This window comes from Parus major, chromosome 2 (assembly GCF_001522545.3).
Source record: "Parus major isolate Abel chromosome 2, Parus_major1.1, whole genome shotgun sequence".
Lineage (NCBI taxonomy): Eukaryota > Metazoa > Chordata > Aves > Passeriformes > Paridae > Parus > Parus major.
Genome location: NC_031769.1, coordinates 74655824 through 74674876, shown reverse-complemented (window position 1 = coordinate 74674876; position 19053 = coordinate 74655824). Strand labels below are relative to the sequence as shown.

Here is a 19053-nt window from a genome sequence, read left to right as displayed (position 1 = left end):
TCTTCATATTCATGCCAAAATGTGCATACATGTGTATATACACGTGCATAAATGTACACAGACACAAGACACACACACACACACACACACACACACATACATACATACATATATATATATATATATATATATATATAGTGGTAATGTGAAGGCATGTTTTTCTATTATCCAAAACACTTGGAATGTAGGAAGCAACCTAGTCCCATATCCTGTTTCTCTAAAGTAAGCTATGCAGTAGTTTTCTGATTATGCTCTGCTACCATTCATCTTCAGAAAAGAAAAAAGCTTCTGTTATCATAACTCCTTACTTTTACCTGTTCAGGTATGAATATTTTAGTCCTGTGTTCTATCATTTGCTTGATGCTCACCTGTCTGTTCTGCTGCTACATGCTTGCTGTTACTCTGTTTCCATGTCTCTTACCATTGTGATTATTCTTTTATTCCTTCCCTCCCAAGTTCTGTTCTTCCACATAGGTTGTTGGGCAAATTTCAGTAGCAGTGCAGTTTTTTAGAGTTATTCATATTTAATTTTTTATTGTTTCCAGTCAATAATCACTAACATATTTCCCTACTTTCTGTCTTTTAAAGCAGTAAGTGGTCACCCTCTCTTTCTTCTTCTTGGCCTTCCTTTTTTACAATCTAAAATGCAAATCCCCCTCCTTTATTACTTAGACTTCAGAGCTGTTATTGCTTATACTTTTAAAGCCTTTGCCTTGACACGTCTATTTGACAGTAGTAAACAAAATCAGTACATATTTCTTATGCCTTCAACACTAGTACTTCTGTCTATATGTATAACACAGATTCCCTGTAAAACAGTGTCTAAACTTTAAGCTAGATTTGATCACCTTTGTAACCAGAGAGAGCCAAAACTTAACACTAGAGTTTTACTGCTTTTATTAAGCTCTAGCACAAAATTATATCTGTAGCAATCTATTAGAAGTATAGAATCATTTAGGTTGGAAAAGACCCTTAAGATTTAGAGCAATTTAACTCAATGCTACCAACCTAGTCTTACAGTTTACTGCTCTTCTGCATTATATGAAATTTCATATATATATATATATATATAAAAAGAATCAAAACAAAAACAAACCATGTTCCTTTTATCTCGGTGTACTTGTAAGATGCAACTTTAGCAATTGTCAGGTAATTTTTGTTCCTTGCCTTAAAGTAAATTATATCCTCCTCCTGCTGCTGAGTTGCATGATCCCTGCAGTGTGGGTGATTATTCTCTGTTTGCTGTTACAATGTGCATTGTAAAAAAACACTGAGAGAAATCTTAGGAAATGCAAGCTCTTTTTCAACCAAAAAGACATTAGTTTGTGTGGCTGAAAACAGAGAGAAATGGGATTTCACCAGTGTTGAACAGACTGATGTAGGAAATCTGAGATGCCAACCATAACAAAATAACAAAAATTCCAATTTACAGTAAACACATATGGAAGAACATTTAATTCACTGGACAATAACCTCACTCTTTACAGCAGATACAAGACAGTATTACACGTTTGGACTAGCAGTTCTGAAATAATAGTGCATCAGCAATATCGGGTTACTCTCCACAAATTTTTCGTTAGTCAGCAGAAGAAAAGAACTAAAACTAACTTTAAGTGTTTTTTTCATAACTAGAAACACCAATCTTTCCTCAAACATGAAAACCATCTTATGCATTTTTTTTTCCATTTAGTTGTGAACTTAGTAAAAAAATACACACATAATATCTAAACACATATTTTTTGAAGTTAAGACTAATGTGAGACAAGGAATATAATAATTTTGGAGTATCTCTGAAAATGTCTGGGAGAATTTCTGTTGGCACACTACTGTAAATATTGGGATTTCAATTATCATGCTAAAATTTATATGTCCTCTGAAAAAACTCACTTAAATGAGCCTAAGTTTACTCTGAATACATTTATATATTTAGAATAAAACCATTCTAAGAAATTTTCTTCTTATTCCCCTAAAGTAGCTTTGATGCAGGTCTTGACAGTAGACAGAATATACTACAAGTAGTGTAATGCATCCAAGCAGCTGAAGTGGTAGATTAGATAAAGTTCAACTTCTAAGCCACATCATGATTAAAGTGAGATGGTTAAAGAAGCTGTTTATGAGAGATTACTTTTATCACAGAATAAAAACACGGAATGATTTGGCCTGAAAGAGAGCTTTAAAAGTCATCTAGTCCAACCCTCCTACCATGATCAGGGACATCTTCAACTACATCAGGTTGACCTTGAATGTTTCCTGGGATGAATCATCTAACACCCTTCTGGACAACTTGTTCCAGTGCTTCATCACCCTCATCATAAAGAATTTCTTCTTTACATTTAGTCTGAATCTAATATCTTTAAATTTAAAACAATTAACCCTTGTTCTGTCACAACCAGCTCTGTTAAAAAGTGAATCTCTGTGTTCCTCATAAGATTCCTTTAGGTACTGAAAGGCTGCAATGAATTCTGCCTGAATCTTGCTCTTCTCAAGGCTGAACAAACCCAGCTCTCTCAGCCTGTCCTCACAGGAGAGATGCTCCATCCCCTGTGATCCTATTTCTGTCCCTCCTCTGGCCCCATTCCAACAGGTGCATATCTCCCTCTTGCTGGGTGCCCCAGAGATGGATGCAGTAGTGCAGGTGGGGTTTCATGAGGGCAGGGTAGACAGGAACAATCTCCTCCCTAGACCTGCTGGTCACACTTTGTTCTACAGCTCAGGGCACTGTTGGCTCTCTGGGCTGAGAGTGCATGTGGCCAACTCATGCTCAGCTACTCACCCACCAAGCACTCCAAGCCCGTGTCTGCAGGGCTGCCCTCAGTCTGTTCATCCCCAGCCTGTATTAGCAGTGTAGTTTGCCCTCACCTGGGTGCAGCACCTTGTATCTTTGCCTTCTTGAACCTTATGAAATTTCCCACTTCTCAGGCTTGTCCAATGCCCTCTGGATGGCAGCCCATTCCTCTGGCATCTTATATTCATTACTCAACTTGGGGTCACTCAGCTTGGGTTTCTTCAGGAAAATAAATGTGATAGCTATTGTTTGTCATTGTATACAATGGTAAACACAGTAGACAAAAGGTTTTTTTTCCATATATTTTTAATATTTTACTAACCTTTCATCAAAGTGTCTTGTTCTAGTTTAAGTGTGTTGTTTAAAGAGACACTCTAGGTTTCTTTCTGGTTTGAATTCTTCTTACCCCCCAGTTTATAACTGTCTCTTTTTTCCCCTCTCTGTTGGGTATTTTCTTCTGAAGTTTTCATCCTCAAGGCCACTATGGCAGGTTACCTAATCTGCATCTTCTTTAAACTAAATATTTTATTGTAATCTTTTCTAGTCACAGAAAAGTCAAAGAAAGAAAGTTGAAAAATGAGTAGATTGAAACTGCAATCCCTTGAACTAAATTCTCAACATCTTCAATGGAAAGAAGGAATACCCTGTCATTTCCACACCTGCTTTCATCTGCTCTCTCGAGTTCTTCCTGCTGTGAACACCCTAAAGGCTATTTCTCCTCTGAGTACATAGATCTCTTTTTAAGCTGCCATCTTAAACACTTAACATTCTGTGCACTTGAGTGCATTTACCACTTGCTTTCTGCTGCAGCTATAAATAATATTAAGAGAATATCAGTGTCGAGGTGCCTTATCCACACATATGCAATGGGATCAGCAGGTTTTACAAAACATTTATCAACATAACATTTGGAGTTTTCACTCTGCTTTCATTTGAAAAAGCAAGTGCTCTACAAATGGTTTTCTCTAGACAAAGTGGTATTCAATTATTCAAATTACTTTAGGCTATAATAGTTGTACTAAGCATTGTTCATTTTATTAATGTTGAACACTGTTAGCATCTTAAAGAGCTATATTTCAATTCACTGCCTAGACAAAGATTTGTGAGTAAATATAATAAATAAGATATGGATAATTTGTTGGACAAATAATATACATAGCTTGCTAAACTGCTAAAGTCTTACTCAAAGTGAAATAATTCTTTTGTAGCCCAGACCACACATTGCATAATGGAATCAGATGATAGTGATTAAAAACAACAAAAAATGTTATTGGCAAAGCCTTTTTAAAACAAATATTTTCTGTAGGGGAGAGGAAGATGGAACTCATTCCATTGCAAGCATAGGAAGAGAAGAAATTTGAAAATTAAATCAGAGGTTCTGTATCCTGCCTAAAATGTAATTTCTATGTATCTGAAGTCATAACCCTCCTACCCTTCAATATGCCATGCACTTTTCTGCAAAATTTAAACAATAAGCATGTTTTTTAGTAATGAAGCTCAATTAAGGTTATGTAAAGACCTTAAAGCAAATAATTAATAACTTAAAGTAGTCTAAGTTATCTATGCTTTAGATTTTACTATATTTACTGAGATAGTAGTACCTTATGTCCAGGTACCTGGCTTCTGAATTTCTGCTGGGTCTTTTCAACTGACCCCAAAAACATCTTTAATGAAGTGTTTTTCTTGATGGAATATTTGCAGATATTTCTATAATTCAAAAGAAAATCAGTCTGTGATTTGAATGGGGTTTTCAAAAAATGCCTCACACAGATTACCATAATTTATACAATAAAGTAATTTCCTGGCAGCAATTATCAAGCTTTTTTTGACTGTCTGTATTATTACTTGAGTGTTTTGAAAGAACATAAGACTTAAAGAAACAATGAAATTCCCATTTTCCCAAAATATTATGTTCACACCAGCATAAAGAAGAGTGAAGATGGATAATAGTATGTAAGAAAGTAGCTGGCATTGCTTCATCTTCCCAGAAAAGCAAATGAGCATCATATTTTCATTAGTTACCCAGACTTTAACCTATCAAACAGAGGCTTACACTCTTCAATATCTAATCTTCAACAATATTAAATATATTTAAGTATATATTTAAAAATTGCCACAAGCCAAGTTGGATAAGTTCTAAAATACAGAAGAGGTGATTAGCAGAAATAAAATAGTAGAGAAATATTTCTTTCCATTATATGTGTGCTAATACTAAAAATATGTTAATAATGCTTTCAGTAATGAAGCTAGTCAAATAGTGTATATCCTTGACTGCAGTAATAAGCTGATATTGAATTTCAGTTAATCATCCTAGTTGTACTTATCATGTAGTCTAAAGTGCAAGGACATCAGTCTATTCATTAAAAAAAAAAAAAAAAGAAGAAAAAGAAAAAAACTGAAAGCAACATTCTGTACTCATTCAAATATTATAGTCATTTTGCATCATTTCTCTTGTTCCAAATTGTGTTTAAGACCACCTATTGACTATTTAACTTGACCAGGATCCTAAGTAGGTATAATATCTGTATTCATTTTGAATCATATAATCATGTATAGCTGGTACAAAAAAAATGTGATTCAAGGTCTAGAACAGATTAACCTGGACTTGTTTGCTGATTTTATCAATAGACACCATGGTATTATGAAATAAATGACAATGATAAGTGTGTCCCATAAGAAGCAACAGAGGAACAGACTTCAAGAAGAAAGTCGATGGTGACATTCAGTGATTGTATCTATGTGAGGAAGTTTCTCTACAGTAATATTATGATACAGATAAGCTTTGTCGGATCTGATAAGAGAATAGTTTTTCAACAGGAAAAAAAAATTCTGGGCAACCAATACATCTCACTTTCAGCTATTAATGCTATGATAATTTGGGCATTAAGAGCTATGTCAATTTTATTTACTAATTCATCTTCTATTCAATGATGATACATTTACTTCTTTTTCATTTTATTTAAAATTTTCATGTACAGTTTTAAAAAGAAAATTAAAAAATTGTTGTTAGTCCCGTATGAAAAATAAAATGTCTCCTTTATCTCATGGAAGACTTCTTATGCAGATTTTTATGCAGAAAAATGCTGTAATTACTCCAAGTTAGACTTCTTTAGGAAATTACTAATAGTAGCATGTCCTCCCAATCCCTGGCACAAGAGTTGCATGTACATGAGATTTTAGCCTGGGAAGTCTGCCCTCAGTAAATGTATTTAATGTGTGGACACGGTCTTCTCTGTGCTTTCACTCATAGCCATCTGCTATGTGGGCACTGTTCCCATTCACAACTGAATTGGAAATTTTCCTTAGAGTATTCATGGCAAGAAACAGGAACAATAAGCCAAGGCTTTCCCCTTCTACCAGAATCACTTTTTGATTCTGCTTGTAAACCACTGACAGAAAGGCCTCACCACACTGAGAAAGTATGTTCCAGAAAACAATTTCTGAAAAGTAGAAAAACATTGAATGACAACCTACTGCAACCACTAGGTTTTGTTGCAATGGCACTGTAGAGAATAACAATAACCACCTCTGGTGAAAAAAATATATAAATAAGAAAGTATCAATATTATAGGACACTCTGCACAAGTAAAATTCTATGGCAGAAAATAACATTAGAAAATAGACTTTATTGTAGTGATAAGGGACATTCTTCAGAGAATATGTGTGAGTACCAGTGTTTCTATAAATGAATTTGCTATTCTGAACTCCTTCATATCTGTGTAATTAGATCAGAAAATAGATTCCCAGACACCTTAGAATGCAGCGTCTCAAAATAAGCTGAGTAAACCAAAGCCATGGAAAACAAAATGAGCAGGGATCTGCTTGTGAAAATTTTGATTAGTGTTCACAAATCAATAGGTCTGAATTCACCAGTGAAGTTAAATTGAGGGAAGTTGAAATTTCAGAGAGTACATAATAAAAAAAGGGAGCTTATGGAAGAGCAATGTACCTTTCTTCCTCACATACAAAATTGCTATATTCATTGCTGTGGACTGTAATTCTCTAAGAGGATGATGATGACAAATCTTAATTATTTCCACTGCTTCTGTCTTGATATCTTGCAGAATGAACTGAATTAGTGTAACTGTGATTAACACAATGAGGCAAAACTGAATCTTCTCTTTTTGGAAAGAATAAAATAGAGGTTAAGTTGACTCTTGATAATGAAGGAGTACACAACTAAGGCAAAACTGAATTGTAAAGGCACAGTGATGGCTAGGGAAAAAAACACAAATAAACCTACTAAAATGGTGGTGTTGGAATTGGTTCTCCAACCATGATTTGCTGACACAAAATTTTCATTGTCTAAAAATACATACTGCCTTCAACACTCTTCCTACTTTATTGCATTTTATATTCAAAAGCCAAGCAACTTAATTCTCAGAGGACTGAAGAAGAAAGCATTATTAATGGTAATACTGTGGCAGACTATCTAAATCAGTTTCAACTTCTGGGAGTCAGAATGGGCTCATTGGTTTTACGAAGTTCTGCATTTCCAAAATTACCCCACACAGCACCTTCTGAAATGAAGTACATCTCTTAAAATGGAAAAGGCTATAATTTCCTGCCTTCCTGCCTGCCTTCCGACTTTTGCCATTGCTTTTTGACTCTGGGCATCTACAAATCCTGGGTTCTCCCTTCCCCTTTAGGATGGAATGCTACACTACCTACTGCTCACTACCACACAGCATCTCTTAAAGCATGCTACTAAAAACACAGAAAAAAAAAAGCATTTTAACATGCAATTGGGAGAAACCAAATATAAAAGGCTAATGAAAATATGTTTGAAATTAGGTCACAGCCTCATAGCTGAATGTTCAAAAGGCAGTCTCTGCAGAGAAACAGAACTCTAAAGAAAAGCATATATTCAATGAGTTGTCCAAGAGGATTCTACTTAGGAAGTATTCATATACTTAGGCTATGCAGACTGGAGTGAATCTCATTTCATTTAAAAATATTTTGCATGAGGTATATATCTCTAAATGAAAGCATACCAACATAATGAAATAATTCTGAAACTTCTGTCCATTTGTTCTCTGTCCCATAACTTTTCAAGAACCAGAGTGCTTCTTATTCTAAAACAGAAAAGTTATTTCACCAGCTTTATGTTGCAATCACTGTCCACAGAGAAAATTTAGATTATTTCTTTAAATCTTCATCCAGTATTTAGACATATTGGATCATACCAATTTACCTCTTGGAAGAATATTATCTTTAATATGTATATTTATATGACTAAGGACTAATTATTTTCTTTTCACAATGTTTAGACATGGCTAAACACATATCACAGTGAGCTGAAACAATCTCACAAGAATATTTTCAGCAATTATAACTAGATATAACACAGGAGTCCATCAAGGGATACTTAATTGGTTTAAAATAATGATCTAATCATAAAGACTTCACATAATTAATAACAAACAAAATCTGCAAGCTGTCTCCCATTAGTCAGTACTGTGCAAATCGTCCGTATCATCCAGTTATGTAAAAATAGTTTGAAGAGCCTGAGGAAATAACAGAATTTTATAGTGACTTCTTGTGTTAAGTACTCCTTCAGATGCAATAAATATTGAAAAAAAATCATGATGATCTGATGGTGGTAATGGATAGTTCCCACTCAGTAATACATAGAGCAACCTAGCTCACTTCCATTCTTCTCGTTGGGCTCTTCCTGATTGTCCAAAAAACCCAGCCAGTATCATTGCCAAGGGGAAAAACAGTGGTCCTTTGTCTGAAATTCTGTTAAACTCTGCCTGGAACACAAAGACTCACAGGGCCAGAGAAAACATGAAAGAGCAAAGATGTAATGAAAAATATGCTGACTTATATTTTATAATAATTTGAATTTCATACTTCTGTGATTTATTTTTTTTAATGTTTCTCATGGCATTAGAGAAAGTGAGATCAAAAGAGGCATATATTCCTTAGAAACATACAATCTACAGGAGTAGGTTTTGTAGCCTATTCATCTACTTTGCTCCTCTATTTTTTCTAACTGTCGTAATTCCTCTTCTCTTGATTATATATTCTAATAAGACCATTCTATTTTTAACCTCACATAGAAACTAAGCAAAACAACCCTTCAAAAAATCCCTAGAAATCTGCTTTCTGCCTTCTAACTGAAAAGACAATAGAGCTATCATGTTTTAATAATGTTCCTGCTAATCCATTTCTAACAATTGTTTAAAAATATAGAGTATTCTTCACATTCCTGTAGTAATACATAGCTTAGACAGATTTTTTTTGTCAGTAGAGACAGAGGGAATGTTTTAAATAATCAAAAGTAAGCTTCTTCTGAAATGCATCATTTTCCCACTCCCAACACACATTACGAATCAATATTCATTCTGTGTGCTTTTCCCAGCACATCCTCTGCAGTGTTCAAACAGTTTTTAATGAATCCTGCACTCTATACTTATTCGCTATGGCTTTCTCTGTATATCCAGAATGGGACACAAGACTGAAAATTACAGCAGACAGAAATATAAGGTGTGTTAGGATGAGATAAGTTACTTTCAGAAAAGTAATTTCAATTATTACTAACAATCTGTGCTGGTGTCGCTCTGTAGGCTTCAAAGAGTACTTGTAAGAGCAAGGACAATGTTTTACTCACTGTCAGCAACTGTAGTTATGCAGGAATTAGCTGATATGAACCACACAGAGATGAAAATAGCATTTATACTGGGAGTGAAAAAGAAAATGAGATGCTCTGTTACCTAAATTAGTTGAATTAAATTTTCATTGGCCTCACAGAATATTAATCATCCCCAAAGTTTGTCTTCATGTTGCACCCAAAATCCTCTCCAGTTCTTATACATGCGTACCTCAAATCTTTTTCCTTTTACATATATTTAGAATTGTATATCACAGGATGACAGAGTAAGCTGGGTTGGAAGAAACCCACAAGGATCACCAAGTACAACTCCTGGCCCTGCACAGACCAGTGCAAGAGTCACACCATGTGCCTGGGAGCATTATTCAAACAAACGGAGCTCTGCCAGGCTTGGTGCTGTGACTGCTTCCCTGGGGGCCCTGTTCCAGTGCCCAAACACTCTCTGTGTGAAAACCCCTTTCTAATATCCAGCCTAAACCTCCCCTGACACAACTTCAGACCATTCCCTCAGCTCCTACCACTGGTCACTGGAGTGAAGACTTCTTATCTTCCCCTCAATTGCAGACTGCAGTGAGGTCTGTCCTCAGTCTCCTCCAGGCTGAACAGACCAAGTGACCTCAGCCACCCCTCATAGGGCTTCCCCTAAAGGCCTTTTACCATCCTTGTTGCCCTCCATTTTATGTTCTCTAATAGTTCAACATAAACCAAACATATTATTCAGTGTGCCTGCCACAATTATTCAAACTGCCCCGGTGCAGAGTAGAGTTTAAGCTTAAACATGATACATTCTAAAGGAAGAAGGAATGATATTGCCAAAGGCTAGAGAATACTATAGTATACATCATTGCAACTTACAATTCTAACACTCATTGCATATTAGAAATTACAGAAAATGTTAAACTCTAAGCAAGAAAGTGTTTCCCTAAATACTAACTTTCATTTTTTTCTGTTTAAGTCAAAAAGCTAACACTGAACAAGCCAACCCCTAATCTAAACAGCACATCCTTAGTGATCAGAAAATGCTGCAATATCTGAAGAGTGTACCTTATGGTGGAGAAATTAAAGGATATTTTCATTTTTAAAATTATAAATCAGTAGTTCTTAGGTGCTAAGAGGTAAAGTTACCTGCCTCAAACACTGTTAAGTCCACAGAAGGGAGGAATTGATGATAGGAAAGGGCTAATTCCAGGCCTTTCAGAGGCCTGGCAGAGATCTGGTTAGCTCATCCTGTTCAAGGCATTCAGACAAAATTTTCCTCATAGACCGACTCTGAAAAGAAGCAACTGCTCATATGCATGTCACTGGTCTAACAAAGATCCCCCCAAGCTATGGGGGAGATGGCTTCTGTGACCACCAGTGACCACAACAGCCCCCCAAACATGCCCATGTGGATACACAGAACGTGGTCTGTGTAAGGATGAAATTGTTGTCTGGGTGCTAGGAAGATAAATTCAATGATCTCAGACCTACAGGGAAGTTAACAAAGCCTGGAAAGAAGGATATGTGACTGATAATGGATACAGAGAAAGCAAAATTTAGGGGCCAGAAGGACATTTGGCATAACTCCCAAGATAAGAAAGCGACTAATAAAAGCAACTCAGCAACTGTGCTGAAATCAGCTCCAGCTGGATAAAAGGTGATTCCTTCAGAGGGAAGATTCCAACCACTGAATCAGGGACCACTGACCCAAGAAACCTACTGACTCAAAAGAAAAGAAAGACTGAACACGCAGATTAATTAACATAAGAAAAGAGGGAATAATTTAACCAATATGAGATAGAATACTAGTTAATAAGGAAACTATGTAACTTTTGGACAACTAGTATTACTTTCTTTATTTGCTAAAATTTATAATTTATAAAAAGATTTGATAGTAGTAGACTCTGTGGATCCAGCATATCTTTCTGTACAGAACCTACCAGTCCCCTGCCTCACCACTGAGAACCCCAGTGCTGGTGAAGACCTTCCACCTCTCTCTCCCCACTTCTCTATTCCCCACTTCTGTGTCTCATCTCCAGCTCTCCCTTTTCCCTCTCTCTCTCTCTCACCCCCACTCTGCCAGTTCTTCTGCCTCTCGTCTTTCTTTCTGTCTCTCTATTTCACATTTATTGTTAAAAATCCCCCATATTGTTGACTTTGCTTATGGTCTCGTTTGCACCTTAATTTGAGCAGAAGCATCTCCTTCTTGTTGGATCTTAAGATTAGTGGAAAGAAAAATTCACTGTCATTTTTTATACCTATAGGTTTGTAAATTATAATATTTTGCATTTTATTCAGTTCTTTTATAAATGCTTGTGTGCCAAAATCCGAAGTTGTCCTCAATTCTTTCTCATTATGATTCTTAAGAAAGTGTTAAAGTTAAATGGTTGCCAACCATGCGAGCTGCTGTCCATTACTTCTGTGGAAGGGATGATATGCAAAAAGTAGAGCATGGGGTCCAAATGCTGATCAGAAACTATACTAAGTCTTCTTATTTTTTAACCAACTGAAAAAGAGGTTAGTGGGTATATTTCTTCAAAGCTAAAATACATTTCTACTGGCTACTTTCCTTCGTAAGTTCATTTGCTGAATATACTTTGTAAAATCAACAGATGAGTTTTGTATTGTGCCTGGATCTTACAGTTCATTATCAGAAAGAAGCAAATTAGAAAATCTCTGCCTGCATTTCTTTAATGCTAACTGATTGTGCAGTCTGGGTAGGAGTTAATTGTCTTCTATCTCTGTTAAAAGTATAATTTAATTAAGTCTTCACTATGTTTCTGCAGAGCTACTATGCTTTTAAAGATACACATTTATTTCCAGACATAAGATTTTTCACCTCATTTGTTTTCATATGCAGCAAGGTACCAGTCCCTAATGTAGCATCCTATGACATCCTCCTGTGACAAATTTAATTGACTGACACATGCAATGGTTGTGAATACATGAAAGCACATATTACAAGTGCTTCCATGTATTCACAATTCATCCATTGCATTTCTTTTTTAATACATCTTGCTTTTTAGACCATTTACATTTCTTCAGGATGCAACAGAGCAGCTGAGCTACACACCAGTTCATGGCAAGATGCCTTAAAGGATCTCAGACTATCAGAATCAATACCAAAAATCCAAGATAGCTGTCTCCAGACTAACTCACCCTTCCTGGCCATCAGAGGTGATACAACACTTCTTATAACGATAACAATTATTATTATGGTACTAGAAACCTACACCTCAGAAAGTTGTCTTCATTTCATTCATGGTCCATTTGCCTTCAAACTAAAATGAGTGAATGGTGTCCAACAGCTACTTTTCCTTTAAGTTCAAGAGTTTCAAGTTCTTCTGCAGTGCAACTGATAGTTTATTTTCTCATATTTTAGCATAACCTATTATTCAAATTTAAGAATGTTTTTACTAAAACAGCAAATATTTGTGAGAGATGGATTATTTATTTCTTTTCTAAAAGCACTATGACAGGTATTTACTGAACAAGTACAACCTATTTTCAGTTCACTGAATATTGTATCTGTAAAATTCTGTCTTAAAATAATGACATCTATAGAGATTTTAGCACCAACTCTGATGGAAGTTGTTTTGTTGCTTTTGCAACTAGCAATTCAAGGTCACAAATCCAAATTTTCTTATTTTCATCTAAGTAAAAGAAAAAGAAAATATGGACCAAGGACAAAATAGCATCAAAGAGATATTGAAAACTTATGTTAAGTTCAGGGACTCAAATAGAGAAAGAAATTTATAGCTGAAAATGAGACTGCTAAGACAATGTGAAAGCTTACACTGATTACTTATTACATGCTTCATTACTTAATTAATCTACTACTTGCCTAAACATACTTTCAGAATACATAGCATGTCATAATAAAAGTGATCAGGGTCCGCTTTGCTCAGTAAAAATGTGAAAAGAAGCCAGCTAAATCTTTTCACAGCAAAGCTTGTCTCCTGCTGACATGAAAGGGAACTGCACAGCTAAAGCTCTTCAAAGGCTTTGAAGATGTACAGCATTGTAATAGTAGTCAAAGAAATCGTGAATTTGGGAGTGTGTCATCTGATGAGTCCCTTATAACTGAATGCCTTTATTCCACCTCTGTTACACTTTAACCTACTCAAAGAGCTCATGCCAGTGTCACACCACTCAAGCAGCAACGTCTTTAACCATGAGTCACTGACATCAATCACTCATGCTTTTTTAGCACACCAGAAAAAAAAAACAGGCTTTGTTCCCCATAAAAGATTTTCCACTTTTATGTTAATGTAGTAAAAGAAAATACAAAAGCAAACCAAAATTATTGAACATTTAAAAGAGTGTAAAAAATCTTCATGACATTCAATGACATTGAAAAAGACACCTGTGGCATTCAGACTTAAAATATTCTTCTTTAACTTGGCCATACATAACTGACACAATGAACACTGATGTTATTTAGACACAGTATGAACAAAAAAATGGGATATAGTATGAAAAAATTAATTTGATCTATATTATATCTCTTAGTCTATGAGCAGGTGTGTGACTGAATATTTTCCCTTTCTTGTACGTTTGAAGATGGGGCTCATGTAAACATTTTGTGTAACCTTCTGAATGACACAGAAGTGCACCCTAATGTAATAATTCTGCACTTGTAAATTGAATTAACTTGTTATGAAACAAGAAAAAAATATTAACTTATAAATCCATACATTCAGACTTCATTTAGAGCCTTAGAGGTTTACAAAATTCCAAGCATCCCAAATTAATCCAGAGCGAGACTAGCTGTGCCAATTTGCTACACAGGTCAACTGGATAAGAACTTACATTTTCTTTCTGTGGTTTCTAGTTCTTGAATCCTCTTATTTTTCACTGTGTTTAAGCCAAATTTTGCTTCCAAACTTTAGGTTAGATATTGCCTTCTTCTATGAGTGCTAACTGAAATAAACATTTCAGTTTCACCATCCTTCCTGACAATTCAATCAGTTCAATCAACATCTATTTTTTTTAGGCTAAATTCATAAAAGAGCATTAAAATGAGGACAAAATTTTCATTCTCTTATTTTATAAGTTAAATGATAATGAATAAAACAGTGAGTCAGAGCTATCAAATTCTAAAATAAATAACCTTGGTATTTGTTCTTCACAGAGAAATACATCTTTATTTTTGATACAGTCAAGTGGTGAAATAAGATTATATTATTGGATTGATTGATTGGAAATTATTTTCATCACAAGAATTTAATTTTCTATTTCATCAAAATAAACAAATAAATAAGCATTGCTAGTTTTCAGGGACTGTGATTTTTTAAAGCACAGAATATTTTGTAAATAAATTCAAATACATATTTTTGAGACCAGTCCAAACATTGCCACTCAGACTGAAGCAATTTTTTAACTGCAAATTAAAATAACATTTATGCATTTTGTGAGAAAAAAAATAAAAATGAAAATCACCACTTTTTGATGAGAAGTGACATAAAAAGTGCATCAATTCTTTAATCTCCATCAGCATAATTTTTAAAAGGTTGAATCTGTAATCTGAGTAGAATATGTAAGTATCATTTAAATGTTACAGCTAATTTCCCCCTATTTTGCAGTTTTACACTTTGTGTCTTTTATTATAATTTTCCTGTTTCGAATGTTTTACCATTAACCCATTTTTTTTCTTTAGGTTTAGAACAAAATCAAAGAATAGGTATGAAAAATCATTATTCCAGACAACGGTCATAAGAAGATGACAAGAGAATCTGCTTTAACTGAGTCACTCTTCATCTAATTGAATTAAAAATATTTAAGACTATATTGGTGTGAAGAACAAAGTATGTGATATAGTACGAAAAATGAGACAATCAGAAAATCAGTCAGGTTGATGATAATAATAGAACCTGGCTGTTTGGTACCATTTAACTGAATTGAGCTACTTCAGTAACTGATTGCCAGATACCATCCTTGACCACTTCTACCAGGCTAATGGCACAACATATTTAGATGATCCAATCATTTCTTAGTCCTCCTTGTGCTTCATAGTTTGGGTGTAATACAGATCTCTGAACAGCATTCTGATAGATGCTGAAAAGGAATACTAAGAAAATGTTCCTTTGGGTTTGTTTTTTTTTGTTAAAATACTTATAAACACTGACTTAAATGGTTATAAACTGCAAAGGAGCACCAAACATTAGAGAAAAATGTTGTTATAGAAAAAAGTTAAAATAATGGTGACATAATTTTTTATTATTTACCTGAGATATCACAAACACTTCATTGGACCTGAATGAAAACTATACAAAAACACAAGATACTTACTTGATGACTACCCTAGACCTTAGAAATATGTTTTCCACCAAATAGTCTTGCAATCCTCCACTGAATATACAAAGAGACTGATAATTCAGTAGCTTTCACTGAAACAGAAAAACAGAGTTTTGAACATGGTCAGAAAATGCTGTTTTTCTTTGCATGATACTTAAGCAAACAGAAAACAGCGTAGGCATTGGACTGTCCTTTGCATTAAAACATATAGAGTTAAGATGTTTATCCTGTTAAATCTATAGAGTTTGTACTACAGTAGTGCACAGATTTTTTATCTTTAAGCAGGTGTTCAAAACTGGAACTCTAATTGAAATAATTAAATGTACAGCAATGGTATTTTCAAGGTTTGTTAAGTAGCTTGGGAGTAATATGTAAATTCATATCTCATGCCAAATACAGGAAAATGAGCTAATCTGAAAACCTTTTGAGTACAAACAAATTAATTACTGTCTTAGAGAAATAAAGAGGCATTGATTCTGAAACTTTAGAAACCACTAAAAATACTCAAACAACATTAATAATCTAGTCCTGATTTTGGAAAAATTTAGAGCTCAATCGATTGTAAAGAATATTTTTCTTCATTTATGTATTTTACTTACCAGCTCCTCTTAAATATGCTTTATATCATTATAATCTCATTAAACACTTTTCTTAGTTATTGTCACCTAACTAATCTCACAGCATATGATACAAATAAAAATGAACACATCAACCTAGAAAAACTTAGATAAAGATATATTAAATCATCAATAAATTATTTTTGCATTGTTTCTGTAAGCACCCTATCAGAATATCCAATGATATGTACGTAGATTTGTAGTTAATGTGAATCTAGGCATACAATATAAAAATTGAAATAAACTTATCCATTAATTTTTTTTTTACTTGATAAGCTTTAGTGTCTATGGATCTATGACACTGAAACAATCTGCTTTATATGGAAGACAAGTTAGTTTTAAAAAGCATATGAGAAAGAGAATTACTCACTGTACTGTAAATTCTACCAGTAAATATGTGAATTTTGTTTACCAGAAAACTTTGTTATGTTTATTAAAATGCACTGCTTTCTATAAAATACTCATGAATCATTCATAAGGAATAGGAAAACTACAAGCAAGCCTAACCCTTGGTTTCACGCGCAGGTGTTTTGTTTTGCCCCACAACAAAGTATCATTTTTCAAGCCAAGAAACCATGCTAGTGACAAACAAGTTCCCAAATACACTCTCAAGTCCATGAAACAAATGTTTGGGCCAAGGTATTATCAGAAATTGCAGAAATAACTCCATAATAATATCATTCATATATATATATATATATTATAATATTTTACTGATTCTCATTTTCCTCCTTTTAATATAACTGGTAAGTATCAGAAATATCTAGTCACCCCAGAGAAACTACAAATAGTAACATCTAGAAAATGAGCTGTACCCACATTGCATAGTGTAAACCATTTATAGATTAAGTGTCAACTGTCCCAGAACAAGGTGGTTGATTCTTGGTTAAAATTGAAATGTGTTATCAGTGACATGGCTTAGTTGCAGGTGGGTCTCTAATACTTCCATACAACTGAAAAAGTATCAGTTTGGGTGAGTTTTTTCCTTTTAAAGTATTATAAAATTCACAGTCCTATTTGGGTTTTTTCACATTCTCTTCTTCAGAATTTGTGAATTTGCACTTCCACTGATCTTTCCCTTAATATTTATTTCAATTTTTCACAGGGATAATTGATCTCTGGCTAGGGTTAATCTTACAGGAGCTGTTATTGATATCTTTATGGATTGCAATTCTATTAAGAATGACATCTGAGTTGTTCTTCGATCCTGATGTGTTTCCTATGAGTATTAAAGCTGTGTTGAAACCCTGAGATATTTAGAAGTCATCAGTACATCATTAATAATATATTAAATTCACATATCTGTCCCTATGATTCTAAGCAAAGAATATATTAATAATATTTTATTAATAATATTAATATTATTGTTGATAATAATAATAATAATAAATTGCTGTTGTCATTATTAATTGGTTTTAGAGATTGTTTCCTCTAAGATACAGTATTCACAGTAAGTGGAACCCAGCACATTAAACCATTGTGATGTATTTATATTTTTACTTCTATTAGTGTTTTTTCTTCACATCCCAACTTTGCCCAAGAGTTATTCTTGTGCCTATACACTGTTTCTGGGAATTCACAACAGATTTTTTTGTTCTTGATGTGATATATAATTAACTACCTGGTATTAGACTGATGGTGATCTGCAAGAGTCCATCTTTTTTTTTCTTGGTTAGCAAATGTTCTGCTCAATGGCATAAAAAATAAGTCCAATATGCACTATAAATATTGAAAATTGTCATAATATGAAAACAAAGGTCTTGGAACATTGGAAATTAAAGACTTTTTCTTCAAAGGGCAGATGGACAGTAGTGGTCAGCCACCAAGTTCTTTTAGACAGACATTTAGAGTCAGAATGCATTGTAGGTGAGACTGGCTAAATATAGATGCCTAATGATATCCAAATGGGATAGTCACATATAAAACTGGATTCTACAGTTGACCTTTGGAAGTGGTCTTCTGGCCATGAGTAAATATCACAAGACATCTAACATGACATTAAGGTAGCTAAATCCCGCTCAGCTATGCTTTGATGTTTTCAAACCAGATTTGAGATGAGTCCTGAGTATGCCAAGAGCAGTGAAATGAAGTCAATAGAATAATATCTGTCCCTTTTAGGGGATATATCTAGGAGGAGAAGTGTCACAGACTCTCCAGAGGAGATTAAAAAATGGCAGTGAAATGCTTGAATAGGAAAACATTCTGAGACAATAGAAATGAAACAAAACAAAAACAAAACAAAACAACACCCCCCCCCCCCCCCCACCCCTCCCCAAACAAATAAACCCTCTACCACCAAAACTCAGCCAAGGGACATTATGAACACAGCAAGCATGCTTTCCCAGACTAATCTCCACTTGATTACTCAGCTGAATAATATCCCGAGCCCTACTGCTGGCTCTGCACTCTGCCTGCCCAAACCTGGTGAAGAATGCAAATATCCAGCTTTAGAATGAGCTGTGCTTGCCATTTAGAGTATGGGATACACAAAACCTCTAAGATATGTCAGAGCTCAGTAGCATATACAAAACAACTGGTGACCTGAGAGGATGTATACAGCCACAGACTTTTTAATTCCTCCCTCCTCATTTGCTTTGAAGGGCTATATATTTGAAGATATTTTTTCTTCTAAAGTTCTTAATATTAAAGGGGGCACTTATCTAGAGAAGACACCTTAATTACAGAGAACTCATATTCCAGGATTATTTAACATTATTCTCAAAGTCAGTGAGATTAATACTAAAGAACACACAATAGAT

The 19053-nt window shown here is 34.5% G+C and overlaps 1 protein-coding gene across 4 annotated transcripts in view; it reads right to left on the bottom strand.

Moving 5' to 3' along the window:
- The window catches only part of CDH18 (cadherin 18), a 1344136-nt gene that overhangs the window by 1212932 nt on the left and 112151 nt on the right, over window positions 1-19053 (bottom strand). For all 4 annotated transcript variants that reach the window (XM_015653084.2, XM_015652999.3, XM_015653058.3 and 1 more), the window contains exon 2: window positions 15672-15769. The gene's annotated coding sequence lies outside the window, so the exon portion shown is untranslated. The remainder of the gene's footprint in view (window positions 1-15671; window positions 15770-19053) is intronic.